Below are 15513 nucleotides of genomic sequence, written 5' to 3' on the forward strand. Positions count from 1 at the left end.
CAGTTTATTTCTAATTTAATTCCATTGTGATCTGAGAAGATGCTTGATATGATTTCAATCTTGAACATGTAAAGACTTGTTTTGTGTCCTAACATGTGGTCTATCTTTGAGAATGCCCCATGTGCACTTGACAAGAATGTATATTCTGCTGTGTTGGGGTGATATGTTCTATAAAGGTCAATTAAATCCATCTGATCCAGTGTGTCATTTAGAATCTCTGTTTCCTTGTTAATTTTTTATCAGTAGATCTATCCAATGAAGTCAGTAGGGTGTTAAAGTCCCCTATTATGACTTTATTACTGTTGATCTCTCCCTTAACGTCCTCCAGAAGTGTGTGTATGTATGTATGTATGTATGTATGTATGTGTATGTGTGTGTGTGTATATATATATATATATATATATATATATATATATATATATAAATGCTCCTATATTTGGTGCATATATGTTTATCAGGGTTATATCCTCTTGTTGGATAGATCCCTTTAGTATTATATAGTGACTTTTATTGTCTCTTGTGATGGCTTTCATTTTGAAGTCTTTTTTTTTCATTTTCATTTGCATAGAAAATTTTTCTCCATCCCTTCACTCTCATCCTGTGTGAGTCTTTTATTCTGAGGTGGGTCTCTTGTAGACAGCATGTAATCGGTACATATTTTTGTATCCATTCAGCTAACCTATGTCTTTTGATTGGAGCATTTACATTTAAAGTTATTATTGATAGGTACTTATTTATTACCATTTTAATTCTTTATGTGTATGTTTCTCTCTCTATTTCTTCTTATTATTATAGCAGTCCCTTTAGCATTTATTGCAGTGCTGGTTTAGTGGTGATAAACTCCTTTTGCCTTTTTTTTTTTTTTTTAAATCTGAGAAGCTCTTTATTTCACTATCTATTTTGAATGACAGCTTTGCTGGATATAGTAATCTTGGTTTCAGATCCTTGCTTTACATTATCTTGAATATGTCATGCCATTCCCTTCTGGTCTGTAGAGTTTCTGATGAGAAATTAGGTGTCAGCCTTATGGGACCTCCTTTGTAGGTAACAAATTGCTTTCTTCTTGCTGCCTTTAAGATTCTCTCTTTGTCTTTAATTTTTGGCATTTTAATTATGATATGTCTGGGTGTGGGCCTGTTTGGGTTCTTCTGGCTTGAGACTCTGTGCCTCCTGAACTTGTGTAACTTTTTTTTTCATTAGGTTAGGAAAGTTTTCTGCCATTATTCAAACACATTCTCTATGCTTTGCTCACTTTCTTCCCCTTCTGGAATACCTATTTTTTAAAAATATATATTTTTATTGATTCCGAGAGGGAGAGGGAGAGAGAGAAAATTCAATGATGAGAGACAATCATTGATTAGCTGCCTTCTGCACACTCCACACTGGGAATCGAACCTACAACCCGGGCATGTGCCCTGACTGGGAATTGAACCATAACTTCCTGATTCATAGGTCAATACTCAACCACTGAGCCATGCCAGCTGGGCCTGGCACACCTATTATGTGAATATTGTTTGTTTCATGTTGTCCCACAGCTCCCTCAAGCTGTCCTCTTGTTTACTGTTTGTTTGTTTTTTTTGGTTCTCTGATTGTTTTTTTCTACCCTATCTTTTAATTCAGTGACCTGATCCTCAGCTTCCACTAATCTGGTGTGTGTTCTTTCCACTGTGTTATTAATGCTATGTCATTCTTCACAGTTACAATATCTTTTCTCATGCTATTGAGAATCTTTACCATCATTATTCTGAACTCTATGTCTGATAAATTTCTTATCTCCATTTCATTTAGCTCTTCTTCGGTAGAATTCTCTTATTCTTTCATGTGGGGCTTGTTTACCTCCACCCCCCACCCCCACCCCTATTTTGGTTGCCTGTTTGGGTTTGTGTCTGTGTATTAGGTAGATCTGTTATGACTCCCAATCTCTGGTGCAGGACAATATCAGATGCTGTTTGTGACTGGCCCTGCATACCCTGTTTGGAGCTATCAGCAATTCACAGCTATGGCTCCCTCTGCTAGGGCTGAGTGCCTTTAGAAAGGACCAAAATTTGCACAAGGATCTGCTTTTCCTAGCCCAGGGCCTGGAATTACATCAGGCAAAGTTTCCAGAGCTCTCTGCCTGCAGTCCCATTGATACTCAGACTTGATTAGCCTCAGGCTACTGACTAAAAGGTGGGGTAAAATGTCTTCCCACAGGGTGGGACAACTGCCTTCCCCTTCAGGCAAAAGCCACCTCAATAGCAAACATCTGCTAGAGAAAGATTTCCTCCACAGCATGAGGGAATGACTCAGTATAGGAAACCAGGGTGGCTAGCCTCCAAGCTCCAACCCCAGAGCCTGCAATCCTGGCTTCTGCTCACACAGCTCCAGTCTACTCTGCCCTCCCTCTGCTGGAGCCCAAGTGAAATTTTGTGCATTGCCCCTTAAAGGGTGCCTGCTTTTCCAGCCATCTCTCCCTAGCAGACAGCTACCCTGCTGCTTTTCACAGCCAGATATGCAGGCACTTTTCTAAGTTCTGGTTCTTTGGGCTGTGGGGCCCAGCTTGGGGTTTAAGATCCCAGAGTTCTCAGTGGGAACCCCCCACAGCTGAGCTATCCCTCCAGAACTCCGGATGCTGTCTGTGGGAACCTGGTCAGCCCTTTTGCGCCTCTGTACTTCCTACCAGTCTCTATGCGGTTATCCGGGTTCTATCCAGCTAGTCTTCAGTTGATTTTTCAAGGTGGTTTTTCTGTGTTTTAGTTGTATTTACAGTTTGGTCCTGGGAGAGTGGCAGTGTAGCTTCCTCTTACTCCACTGACATTTTGGAATCTCTGTTTATAAGTTTCTATATTCTACAGAGGTAACTTTGGTTGGAATGTAAAGTAACGTTTGAAAGGTGGTAAAACTGGAGGCTAGGAGACCCATTAGGTGGCTGTTGGAATAATCTAGGTAAAAGATATTGATGGTCTTCCTAGGACAAGAAAAACAAAGGATAAATAAATAGGACTACATCAAACTAAAAAGCTTCTGAACAGCAAAAGAACCACCAACAAAATGAAAAGGAAACCCACAGTATGAGAGAACATATTTGCCAATGATACATCTGATAAGCGGTTAATTCCAAAATACACAAAGAACTCATAAAACTCAACACCAGGAAGACAATCCAATTAAAAAGTCCAAATAAAACCTATAAGTGAGATCATGTGATATCTGTCTTTCTCTGACTGGCTTATTTTGCTTAGCATAATACTCTCCAGGTCCCTCCATGTTGTCTCAAGGGTAAGAGCTCCCTCTTTTTTACAGCCCCATAGTATTCCATGGAATAAATGTACCACAGCTTTTTAATTCACTCATTTACTGATGGGCACTTCGGCTGCTTCCAGATCTTAGCTATTGTAAATAATGCTGCTATGAACATAGGGCTGCATACATTCTGATTGGTGTTTTGGAATTTTTAGTATATTCCCAGAAATGGGATTGCTGGGTCAAACACCAGTTCCATATTTAATTTTTTGAGGAAACTCCACACTGTTTTCTACAGTGGCTGCACCAGTTTGCATTCTCACCAGCAGTGTACTAGGGTTCCCTTTTCTCCACATCCTCACCAGCACTTATTTGTTGATTTATTGATGATAGCCATTCTGGCAATATGAGGTGATATCTCAATTGTAGTTTTAATTTGCAGCTCTCTGATGATTACTGATGTTGAGCATTTTTCATGTCTATTGGCCATCTGTGTGTCCTCTTTGGAGAAGGGTTTTATTTGGACTTTTTAATTGGATTGTCTTCCTGGTGTTGAGTTTTATGAGTTCTTTGTGTATTTTGGAATTAACCGCTTATCAGATGTATCATTGGCAAATATGTTCTCTCATACTGTGGGTTTCCTTTTCATTTTGTTGGTGGTTCTTTTGCTGTTCAGAAGCTTTTTAGTTTGATGTAGTCCTATTTATTTATCCTTTGTTTTTCTTGTCCTAGGAAGACCATCAATATCTTTTACCTAGATTATTCCAACAGCCACCTAATGGGTCTCCTAGCCTCCAGTTTTACCACCTTTCAAACGTTACTTTACATTCCAACCAAAGTTACCTCTCTAGAATATATATCTGATAGTGTCATTCCCTGGCCTTGAATACTTTACTATACTGTACAAACTTCAATATGCATAACAAATGACTTGGCAGTGTTGTGAAGAAAACAAAACAAAACGAGAACCTGATTAGAACCTGGCGACCGAACCTGGCTGGAGAACCTAGCAAGAGAACATGGCTACAGAACCTGGCTGGAGATCCTAGACAGAACTTGGCTGGAGATCCTGGCTAGAGTACCTGGAGAGAACCTGGCTAAAGAACCTGGCTGGAGATCCTGGATAGAACCAGGGGAGAGAACCCAACCATGCTGGTCAACTGAATGCTGCCTCCGTGTCATTCCTTCTTCGCCGACTCTGTCCACACCTTTGGGGACCCCTGGACCTGCTGGGGCTAGACCCCAGCAGATTTTTTTTTATTTTATTTAGCTTTTCTGTTTCACTTATTATCTCCTTTGATCTCAAATCAATTAAAAATTTAATGTCCATAAAGTAGTGGTTATCTGGACTCAAAAACAAAACAAAACAAAACAAAACACCAAAAAACAGATTTGGGCCGAAACCGGTTTGGCTCAGTGGATAGAGCGTCGGCCTGCGGACTGAAAGGTCCCAGGTTCGATTCCGGTCAAGGGCATGTACCTTGGTTGCGGGCACATCCCTAGTAGGAGATGTGCAGGAGGCAGCTGATCGATGTTTCTCTCTCATCAATGTTTCTAACTATCTCTCTCCCTTCCTCTTTGTAAAAAATCAATAAAATATATATATATATTTTTTTCTTCTTTTTCTTTTTTATTTATATGAAATGATGGCTTCTAACTAAACTTATTGTATTAATCATTTCACAACATATGTAAGTTAAGTCATTATGCTGTACACCTTAAACTTACATAGTGCTGTATGTCAATTATATCTTAATAAAACAGGAAAAATTAGAGTAGACAGTGCAAAAGGAGATATATGCCATTAGTAAATCAAAACTTGATACTTTTTCTATTCTACATAAGAAAGATTACATGCTTCATTTAAAGCAGAAAACATTCAATCCAATATAAAAAAAGAATCCCGAAAAGGAAAAGTTTGAGGAACTAGATTTTCATATAAATTATCCCACAACTTTGGAGAAAATACTAATTGAAGAGTACAAATAAACTCTCATCAATTCTAAAATATAAGCATTTCTGCTATCATATTATATACCAATTCCTTTAAAGTGTCCCTTTTAGGTAAACTCAAGCACCAAAAATAACTAGGTTTAGGAAGAAAATATTGCAAAAGTAAACCACTCAGAAGCCTATGCAACTTTGTAACCCTTCCTGACAAAAACAATCAGTCTTAATCAATCTTAGTACAGCTAAATTCCCACTAGTATTTTCACCCAGCATAGTCAATCAATTGTAGGTTTAAATTGACTACCATAGTCAATTGTATTTTTATTTTTTTTTAATTTTTTCTTCTTTTAATTAAATCTTTATTGTTCAGATTATTACATTTGTTCCTCTTTCCCCCCCCCCATAACTCCCCTCCTCCCAGTTCCCGCCCCACCCTCCGCCCTCACTCCCCACCCACTGTCCTCATCCATAGGTGCATGATTTTTGTCCAGTCTCTTCCCACATCTCCCACACCCCTTTCCCCCCCAAGAATAGTCAGTCCATCCCCTTTCTATGTCCCTGATTCTATTATAATCAACAGTTCATTCTGTTCATCAGATTATTTATTCACTTGATTCTTAGATTCACTTGTTGATAGATGCATATTTGTTGTTCATAATTTGTATCTTTACCTTTTTCTTCCTCTTCCTCTTCTTAAAGGATACCTTTCAGCATTTCATATAATCCTGGTTTGGTGGTGATGAACTCCTTTAGCTTTTCCTTATCTGTGAAGCTCTTTATCTGACCTTCAATTCTGAATGATAGCTTTGCTGGATAAAGTAATCTTGGTTGTAGGTTCTTGGTATTCATCACTTTGAATATTTCTTGCCACTCCCTTCTGGCCTGCAAAGTTTCTGTTGAGAAATCAGCTGACAGTCGTATGGGTATTCCCTTGTAGGTAACTGAGTTTCTTTCTCTTGCTGTTTTTAAGATTCTCTCTTTACCTTTTGCTCTTGGCATTTTAATTATGATGTGTCTTGGTGTGGTCCTCTTTGGATTCCTTTTGTTTGGGGTTCTCTGCGCTTCTTTTTTTTTTTTTTAATATATTTTATTGATTTTTTACAGAGAGGAAGGGAGAGAGATAGAGAGTTAGAAACATCAATGAGAGAGAATCATCAATCAGCTGCTTCCTGCACATCTCCTACTGGGGATATGCCCGCAACCCAGGTACATGCCCTTGACCGGAATCGAACCTGGGACCTCTCAGTCCGCAGGCCGACGCTCTATCCACTCAGCCAAACCGGTTTCGGCCTCCGCGCTTCTTGGACCTGTAAGTCCATTTCTTTCACCAGGTGGGGTAAGTTTTCTGTCATGATTTCTTCAAATAGGTTTTCAATATCTTGCTCTCTCTCATCTTCTGGCACCCCTATAATTCTGATGTTGGTACGCTTGAAGCTGTCCCAGAGGCTCCTTACGCTATCCTCGCATTTTTGGATTCTTTTTTCATTTTGCTTTTCCGGTTGGGTGTTTTTTGCTTCCTCGCATTTCAAATCATTGACTTGATTCTTGCACTCCTCTGGTCTGCTGTCGGGAGTCTGTATAATATTCGTTATTTCAGTCCGTGTATGCTTAATTTCTAGGTGATTCCCCAATATAAGATCGAGGGTCTCATTAGTTTTCTGGTAGATCTCATTAAGTTTATCGGCGGCTTCTAAACAGTTCTTGAGAGACCTTAAAAGTGTGGTTCTGAACTCTAGATCTTCCATTGACAATTTTGTCCTGTTTCTTTGTCTCCGCATTTTGTTATGCTTCCTTGGTGCACCCCCTAGTGGTCTTTGTGCACCAATAAAATATATTTTTTAAAAAAACCAAACAAACCAGATTTGGGAACTTTAACCTAGTGATTTTGACTCAGTAGATCTGGGGTAAAATATAGGAATGGGTATTTTTAACAAGACTCCTAGGTGATTCTGAGGTAGGTAGTCATACTTTAAGGCACAATGTTTAATGGCTCCCCAGTTCTCCTACAAAAGAGTTCAATCTCTTTAACATGTCTTCCAATGCTTTGTACAATCTGGACACTGCATACATTTCCAGCTTCATTAATGACTTTCTGTACCCTAGGCTTAAGTTATACTGAAATTTCCCCCATTTTTAAAGAAAGTATACCCCTACTATGATCTGTTCTCCCTTGTTGACCCTACCCCATCTATCCATTCCTTCCAATAAACCAACCAAACACACAAAACTTCCTGCCTTGCCAATTCCTATTTTCCATTCAATTTAGACATTAATTCCTCTAGGAAGAATACTGATTTCCAAGTCTGAGTTAAGTACCCCTTCTAAAGGCTAGCATAGCATCCTGTATTTTCCCCTACACAGTACTTAGCTAAAGTAGTCTACTGACTTATCTGTCCTACTGCATAACTGTCTTGTTCTCCAATGAATCTCCAGGTGCTTAGCACTGTACCTGGAATATAGTAGGAACTCAATAAAAATTTATTCAATGAAAAATAAATGAATGAATTTTACTTAGAAGAAGTAAAGAGAATGAAGTTAAGAGAAACAAGCTAAATTTTTTATTTATGTAATGGAAAATATGTATACCAATGAACAAATGCCAGGAGGGACAACAGAAAAATAACTATGGTAAATGAGCTAGTAGTAAGAAAATGAACAAAGGATTTAAATAAGCAGTTCACAACAAAAAAAATAATCCAAATGGCCAATAAGAATAAAAAAAGATATTTTTTCTCATTATCAACTAGACAAATGCAAATTAACCAATGATCTTATTATTCCATTAGGGCCCCGGTGCATGGATTCATGCACATTGAAAAGAAATTAATTAGAGGGTGGCCGGTGGGGTAGGGCTGGGCAAGACAGGCCGGACATGCCCTGGATCCAACCTCCCACGGTCCCTCTCTGGCCGGCCGCACCTGGGCTGTGTCGCGGCTCGAAGGGCATCTGTGGAGTGAGTGGGGTCCCTCCAGCAGGTGGGATCCCTCAGCCTGGCCTGCAGGCATCGGGCCAAAAGCAGCTGACATCCCCAGAGGGTCCCAGATTGCAAGAGGGCGGTTCTTGGGTGACGCACCCCGGAATCAGGCTCCCTTCTCTCTGGTTCCGGGGTGTGTCACCCAAGAACCACCACTGCCAAGTCACCACAGCTCAGCAGCTCCTGCATTGAGCATCTACTCCTTGGTGGTCATTGCGTGTCATAGCTACCGGTCAGTCACTTAGCCTTTTATATATATAGATACCCATCAAATTGGCAAAGATTTAAGTCTGATAATACCAATTTTTGGCAAGGATGTAGAGAAATGAGATCTTACACTGTGGGTGGCAGGGTATATTCCTAGAAACGCTAGAATATAAGTATAAGAATATCCTTTTAACATTGTTTATAACAGAAAAAAATGGGAATAATCTGAATGTCCTCCAGTAGTGGCATATGTATCTATGGAATACTTTAGAGCATTTAAAAATAAATTAGTTATGCATACAAATAGTGAAGAATAAAGAATTAATGTCAGCAGTGCCAATGTTTAGAAAAAAGAAGTAAAAAACAATGGATCCAACACAGAAAAAAAGCAGAGGGTAACAGTATAACTATCATTTGATTACCTTAATCTGCTATTTTTCCAACAAATTTCTTGTCATTATGTTTGAAACATAATCTACTATTAAACTACAATTTCTCACCTCCTACAAATTCATTAAAATAAAACTTAAAAAAAAAATTTATTGCCGAAACCGGTTTGGCTCAGTGGATAGAGCGTCGGCCTGCGGACTGAAAGGTCCCAGGTTCGATTCCAGTCAAGGGCATATACCTGGGTTGCGGGCATATCCCCAGTAGGAGATGTGCAGGAGGCAGCTGATCGATGTTTCTCTCTCATCCATGTTTCTAACTCTCTATCTCTCTCCCTTCCTCTCTGTAAAAAATCAATAAAGTATATTTAAAAAAAAAAAGTATTGATTTTAGAGAGGGAGACATAGAGAGATAGAAACATCAATGATGAGAGAGAATCATTGATCAGCTGCCTCCTGCATATCCCCCACTGGAGACTGAGCTCACAACCCGGACATATGCCCTGACTGGGAAATGAACCATGACCTCCTGGTTCATAGGTCAATGCTCAACCACTGAGCCCTGCTGGCTGAGCAAAATAAAACTTCTTTGAGTTTTAGCAGTACTGACTGCAAAGTGCTATCTTTTTAGCTTTTTGTATAGTTTTTGGAATTGTAACATTGTTTGATCCTACATTAATATCTACAAAATCCTAATATCATTTAAATTAATTTCATTTTTTAAGATTTCAATTAAATGATGCAATTTCTCCCCACCATCTATCCATAGTGAAATTATTTCTTCATAAGGCCACGGAGATGGTTCTAATAAATCAAAATAATTAAAAATGCTTTGTTTCTAATAAAAGATATAAATTCATTACTTTTTTAAAATACATTTTTATTGATTTCAGACGGAAAGGAAGAGGGAGAGAGAAGGCAACATCAATGATGAGCCCTAGCTGGTTTGGCTCAGTGTATAGAGTGTCGACTTATGAACTCAAGGGTCCCAGTTTCGATTCCGGTCAAGGGCACATGCCCGGGTTGTGGGCTCGGTCCCCAGTAGGGGCCGTGCAGGAGGCAGCCAATCAATGACTCCCTCTCATCATTGATGTTTCTATCTCTCTCTTCCCCTCCCATCTTCTCTGAAACCAATAAAAATATATTTGTTTTAAAAAAGGGAAAAAAAGAAACATCAATGATGAGAAATTATTGACTGGCTGCCTCCTGCATGCCCCCTAGTGGGGATGGAGCCTGCAACCTGGGCATGTGCCCTTGACCAGAATCAAACCTGGACCCTCAGTCCCCAGGCCAAAACTCTATCCACTGAGCCAAACCAGCTAGGGCTAAATTCATTACTTTTTATTAATATACTAGAGGCCCAGTGCACAAAATTCATAAAGTGGGGGTTCCTCAGCCTGGACTGCACCCTCTCGCAATCTGGGACCCCTCGGGGGATGTTTGACTGCTGGTTTAGGCATCCCTCTCACAATTCGGGACTGCTGGCTCCTAACCACTCGTCTGCCTGCCTTCCTGCCTGCCTGATTGCCTCTAACTGCTTGCCTGCCTGCCTGATCACCCCTAACCACCTCTCCCTCAGCCCCCGCTTCCGCAGCTTCATCCAGAAAGTCATCTGGAAGGATGTCCGGAATGACATCAGGAAGGTCATCTAGCTGTCCAGTGTAATTAGCAGATTATTCTTTTATTATTATAGACTAGAGGCCCAGTGCATGAAATTCGTGCATGGGGGGTGGGTCCCCTCAGCCCAGCCTGCACCCTCTCCAATCCGGGACCCCTCAGGCATTATCCGACTGCCTAAACTGGGATCATGCCTAAACTGGATTGGGCCTAAACTGAATTGGGCCTAAACTGGCAGTCAGACATCCCTCTCACAATCCAGGACCATTGGCTCCTAACTGCTCACCTGCCTGCCCGCCTGACTGCCCTTAATTGGCTCTCCTGCCAGCCTGATCAACCCTAACTGCCTCTGCCTGCTGACCTAACTGCCCCACCTGCCGGCCTGGTCGCTCCCCAACTGACACCCCCCACTCCCCCGCCAACCTGGTCGCCCCCAACTTCCCCCCCTGCTGGCCTGGTTGTCCCTCACTGCCCCCCCTGCTGGTCTGGTCACCCCACTCAGCTTGCTGTTCAGTCATTTGGTAGTCCATCACTAACCCCCCTGCCAGCCTGATCGCCCCATGCAGCCTGCTGCTCAGTTGTTTGGTCGTCCCTCACTAACCCCTCTGCCGGCCTTGTCGCCCCACTCAGCCTGTTCGGTCATATGTTCGGTGGTTTCGGATGTGACAGCCCCTGGCTCTTTATATATATAGATTCCTGTGCAGAGCTCCACATCTATTGTTATTAAATGGAATGTCTTTTAACGTACCTGACTTAAATCTTTATTATGAAATTCATGCTTTCTACTACCAATTAAAAACTTTCCAAAGCTTTTTTTTTTTTAAATATATTTTATTGATTTTTTACAGAGAGGAAGGGAGAGGGATAGAGAGTTAGAAACATTGATGAGAGAGAAACATCGATAAGCTGCCTCTTGCACACTCCCTACTGGGGATGTGCCCACAACCAAGGTACATGCCCTTGACCGGAATCGAACCTGGGACCCTTGAGTCCGCAGGCTGACGCTCTATCCACTGAGCCAAACCGGTTAGGGCCTTTCCAAAGTTTTTATGGTGCATTATATTTTTTACTCTATGTTAGTTCATCTTAACTGCAATACAATTGAAATTATCTCAACATTAAAGAATTTTATTAAAAAATGAAATTTTTCAAGGTTTTGCAAGAAATCAATATTAACTAATCCCTTTGTCAAACCAGAATTTAACAAAAGAGAAAAATGCATATTTTATGAAGGACACGACTGACATAGAGCAGTGGCAGTTCATAAATGACATGTTGCCCATCTCAAGCATTGTACCTGACCAGTTTTAATAATTTCAATTTCAAATATTTTTGCTACAGTTTCTAGTTTAATTTTATTTTTGTTGGGTTGGTGATAAATAAAATAAATTTTATCCAGAATATTTTTAAACAATTGACTTATTTTATTTTAGGTACTGAATTGCATTAAATGATTTAAACAGCGCCAAGTGATGGCTTTAGAAAAATTTTCTAACAAATTTGTAACTACTCCAGACTTCCTTCCCACTACTGTAGGAACACTATTACAACAAAAATGCAATTAATTTCACTTTCAAATATTCATTATCAAAGGCCCAATCATTTAAAGCAGACAATACTGAATTAGAAATATACTCTGCTGTAGCTGATACCAATTCTTTTGAAGTAACAAATATCATTACCAGTAGGGAAACTGACGCAATTGCATACTGAAGATTCATTACTAAGTGCTTTTCTTTAATTGTAGATGCCTAAACAATGATAGCACATAACTGTCTTTCTCTTCTATGATATCCTTAAATATCTTCATATAATTTATTTTGCAATATATTTTGCTGTTCTTCCTTAATGCACTGTATCGTGTATGTAAACAACTGCCTTTATCCACTTCATTTTTCTCTTCTAACTCTATGCCCCCGCACTATCAAAGACTACTGTGTTTTACTAAACTATAAAGAATATTAAAAACTTTTATGATAGTACCAATGTCTTTATTTAATTTATACAACAAATTGGCAATTGAGTCATTAGGTGCTTGCTTCAGCAGCACATATACTAAAACTGGAACTATATAGAGAAGATTATTAGCATGGCCCTTGCGCAAGGATGACATGCAAATTCGTGAAGCTTTCCATATTTAAAAAAGAAACTGAGTCATTAGTTGATGCATCTAACAAACCTTGAATTATGGTACAGTCTTTTTAAAAAATCATGTTCCCTAATTTATTTATTTATTGGCAGAAATTTGCCTACGAGTTTTATTAGTACCATCTCAGGTTACTAAATATGACTTCCATTCCATGGACCAATGGACATGCTTTTCTGCTGTCACTCCTAAATGCTGAACTATCAAACAATTTTATATCCATTCTTTCATTTAAGCCTTTTGTACTGTTCTGAAAACACTCCTTTTATAGCCAATTTCATGCTACAAATGTGACAGCTCTGAACACAGAGTTGGGAAGAGATACATATATTATACAGTATTTCCTTCATACAGACAGATAACCTTGAGAGCAGAGTTATTAGTAAAATGAAATTAAAAAATATAAATGATGAGTTTTGAATGTTTACCTGTTCTTCACATATTTAACTGTAAATTTATAAAATTTGATTTTTAATAGTGGTTATGCTTAATACCTGGCTCATAAAATCCATGAAAATTTAGCAATCAGCCTTGCAAACTGGTAAAAGCCAACTGTGTGTACAGTAAGGGAGGCTTTGGGAGAGCAAGTAATTTGCCTGAGTTGGTAAGTGGCTAAGTCAAGGTACAAATCTAAGTCCAAAACTCTGACACAGGTTAGGTTTCTTGGTGAATAAGGGCCATAATTGGCGTGTGTGTGTGTGTGTGTGTGTGTGTGTGTGTGTTGTAACTTGCAGGGGGTGGGGCATATACTGAGGTAACTCCACATGCAAGGGAATGCATTTTCTGGACTACCATCTTATATTGATACTAGGGGCCCAGTGCATGAATTCATGCACACGGAAAGAAACTGGGCCTTGGTGGGCACAGGGGCAAGTCTCAGCCCATCCTCCATGCCCCCACCCGGTCCCTCCCACCATGGCCTTCGGTCCCCAGTCTGCTGGCAGCCCTGCTCCCACTGCCACCACTCCCATATGCTGACACCACCAGCCCTGCTTGCACCCGCTGAAGGCATGAAGCAACTGGGGCTGGCACTAGCAGTGGATGTGAGTGGCAGCTGCTGCCCTGATCGCCCCTCTGGAGCAGGGGGAGGTGGAGAAGCCCTCAGAGGTGATCAGGGCCAGCAGCCGCAGCTCGCACCCGCTGATGGTGCTGGTGCTGAGAGATCAGAACCAGCACCGGGCACCGGCAGCAGGTGTGAGCGGTGGCTCTGGCACCAGCTGTGGGTGCAAGCGGGGCCGGCGCTGGTAGCAGGTGCAAGCATGGGGGTGGGGGGTGTGGAGGAAGGGACCGCAGCATGTGGGAGCAAAAAATTTTCAGTGACCACCAGAGTCTGGCCCCGATGACAGTGACTGGCGCCCCACCTTGGTCTGGAGCTCTGCTCACCTGCTCCACCATCCCACCACGGCCAATGCCCACCATGTTCTGCGCATGCCCCCTGGTGGTCAGCGCACATCACAGTGACCAGTTGTTGGGTTGTTCCAGCTGTTCTGCCGTTTGGTTTATTTGCATATTAGCCTTTTATTATATAGGATTGCACACTCTTTTACATTCCCATTCTGACTGCCAGTTTTGCTAGAGTCTCGGTGCTTCATATCTATCCAGGAATCAGTCTAGGCTGGATACTTGAAGGAAGAGGGAACAACTGAGTGGTCTATCCATTATCTGCTCATTGGACATTTCTCTTTAAAAATTTTTTTCTTAATTGCTTTAAGGCATGTAAATACAGGTGTTTCCCACCACAAGCCTCTTAACAGTGCTGCATGAGTTACGAAAAGCTTCAGAAAACCTGTAGTCTGAAACCTTACCACACTTGGGGTGCAAGAAAAGGAAAGGACACGATCCTTCAGTCCCAGGAAACTGGGGCAGGAGTTTGGGGACAGGAGGACCAAGTGCTAGCCGCCCTGAAGTTCTCTAGACCTTCCACACAGCCTTTTCCTAGGAATTGAGTGAAAGGCCGGCGCTGCTGGGGAGCTTGGAAATCGGCCCTCGGCCAACCCCTTCCTTTATCAGGGGACATTCTGCTCTAAGGGGGGGTGAAGCGACTGGATGAACGTCAAGCGGTCCAGGCAGCATTGCTGTATAGCTCTTTCCACGACAACACACGGCTTCCTCTAAAAGACCCTCCCTGCCAAGAACTTACCCCGAAAACACCAGGAACCTGGGTGGGGACCGGCCTACAGCGGAGAGCCTAGGGGCAAACCTCCCAGTCGCTCCTGAGGCGACTGCGGTCACTGAGTCAGAGTTCACGAAGGTCAACCAGGGATGCACAAGGCCCAAGGCCGTAAGATACGCGGATTCCTCAGCGGGGAGGGAGCCTCCGCCGCCGGCACAGCAGCCCCGCCTCTCACACGCCCCGCGGAGCAGCGCGAGCAGCCGCGAGGGCAGGGCACGCAGCCGGCGGCGCGCACGCTCGCCCCGAGGACGCGAGGGAGGCGGGCGGACGTGCGCGCTCCCGCGGCGGTGGGCGGGGCCGGGGCGGGGCTCGGAGCCGGCCCGGGGCGGGGCCGCAGGAGCTGGTGGAGCCGCGGCCAGGTCGCGACAGGTGCGCGAGGCAGAGCGCCTGGGATCCGGGCAGGGCTGGTGCTGGCGCAGAGAGAAGACCGCTTTCAGCCAGGTAAGGGCCTCCCCTCCCCGCATCCTCCACAGCCGAAGAGTCAAGTGCGCGGACCTCGGCTCTCCTCCACACCTTCTCCCTCCCGCGACTCAGGGGCGGGGGGCGCACAGGGAGGGCGGACCCCGTACCCTCGGAAGCGGGAGTGGAGGAACCGCGGATTCTCTGCTCTTTCTTCACTTTTGGGTACTGCTCTGGGGTTGGAAGTAATGACATAGGGCTGAGCCTTTGCTGCCTGAGGGAGGAAGCTGACAGGAACTCCCTCTTCTTAAATCGGGAGCATTCCTTTCTAACTCTCTGTTTTGATGTGGTGGACGGGGGTGACAGTTCATCTATATTCAAAAGAATATCCCAAGGACATACTGTTATGATATTCAACTGCTCATGTCCCTTCTTTATT

General features: G+C 42.4%; 1 protein-coding gene across 2 annotated transcripts in view; it reads left to right on the plus strand.

Annotated features, from left to right (window-relative positions):
* The first annotated feature begins 14982 nt into the window (after positions 1–14982).
* LIMA1 (LIM domain and actin binding 1) overlaps positions 14983–15513 on the plus strand; it is a 98316-nt gene continuing 97785 nt past the window's right edge. The window contains exon 1 of one of the 2 annotated variants that reach the window (XM_081082643.1): positions 14983–15116. The gene's annotated coding sequence lies outside the window, so the exon portion shown is untranslated. The remainder of the gene's footprint in view (positions 15117–15513) is intronic. The other variant, XM_081082644.1, reaches the window with a different exon arrangement.

Source organism: Myotis nattereri, assembly GCF_964212035.1.
Source record: "Myotis nattereri genome assembly, chromosome: 2".
NCBI classification, from domain to species: domain Eukaryota; kingdom Metazoa; phylum Chordata; class Mammalia; order Chiroptera; family Vespertilionidae; genus Myotis; species Myotis nattereri.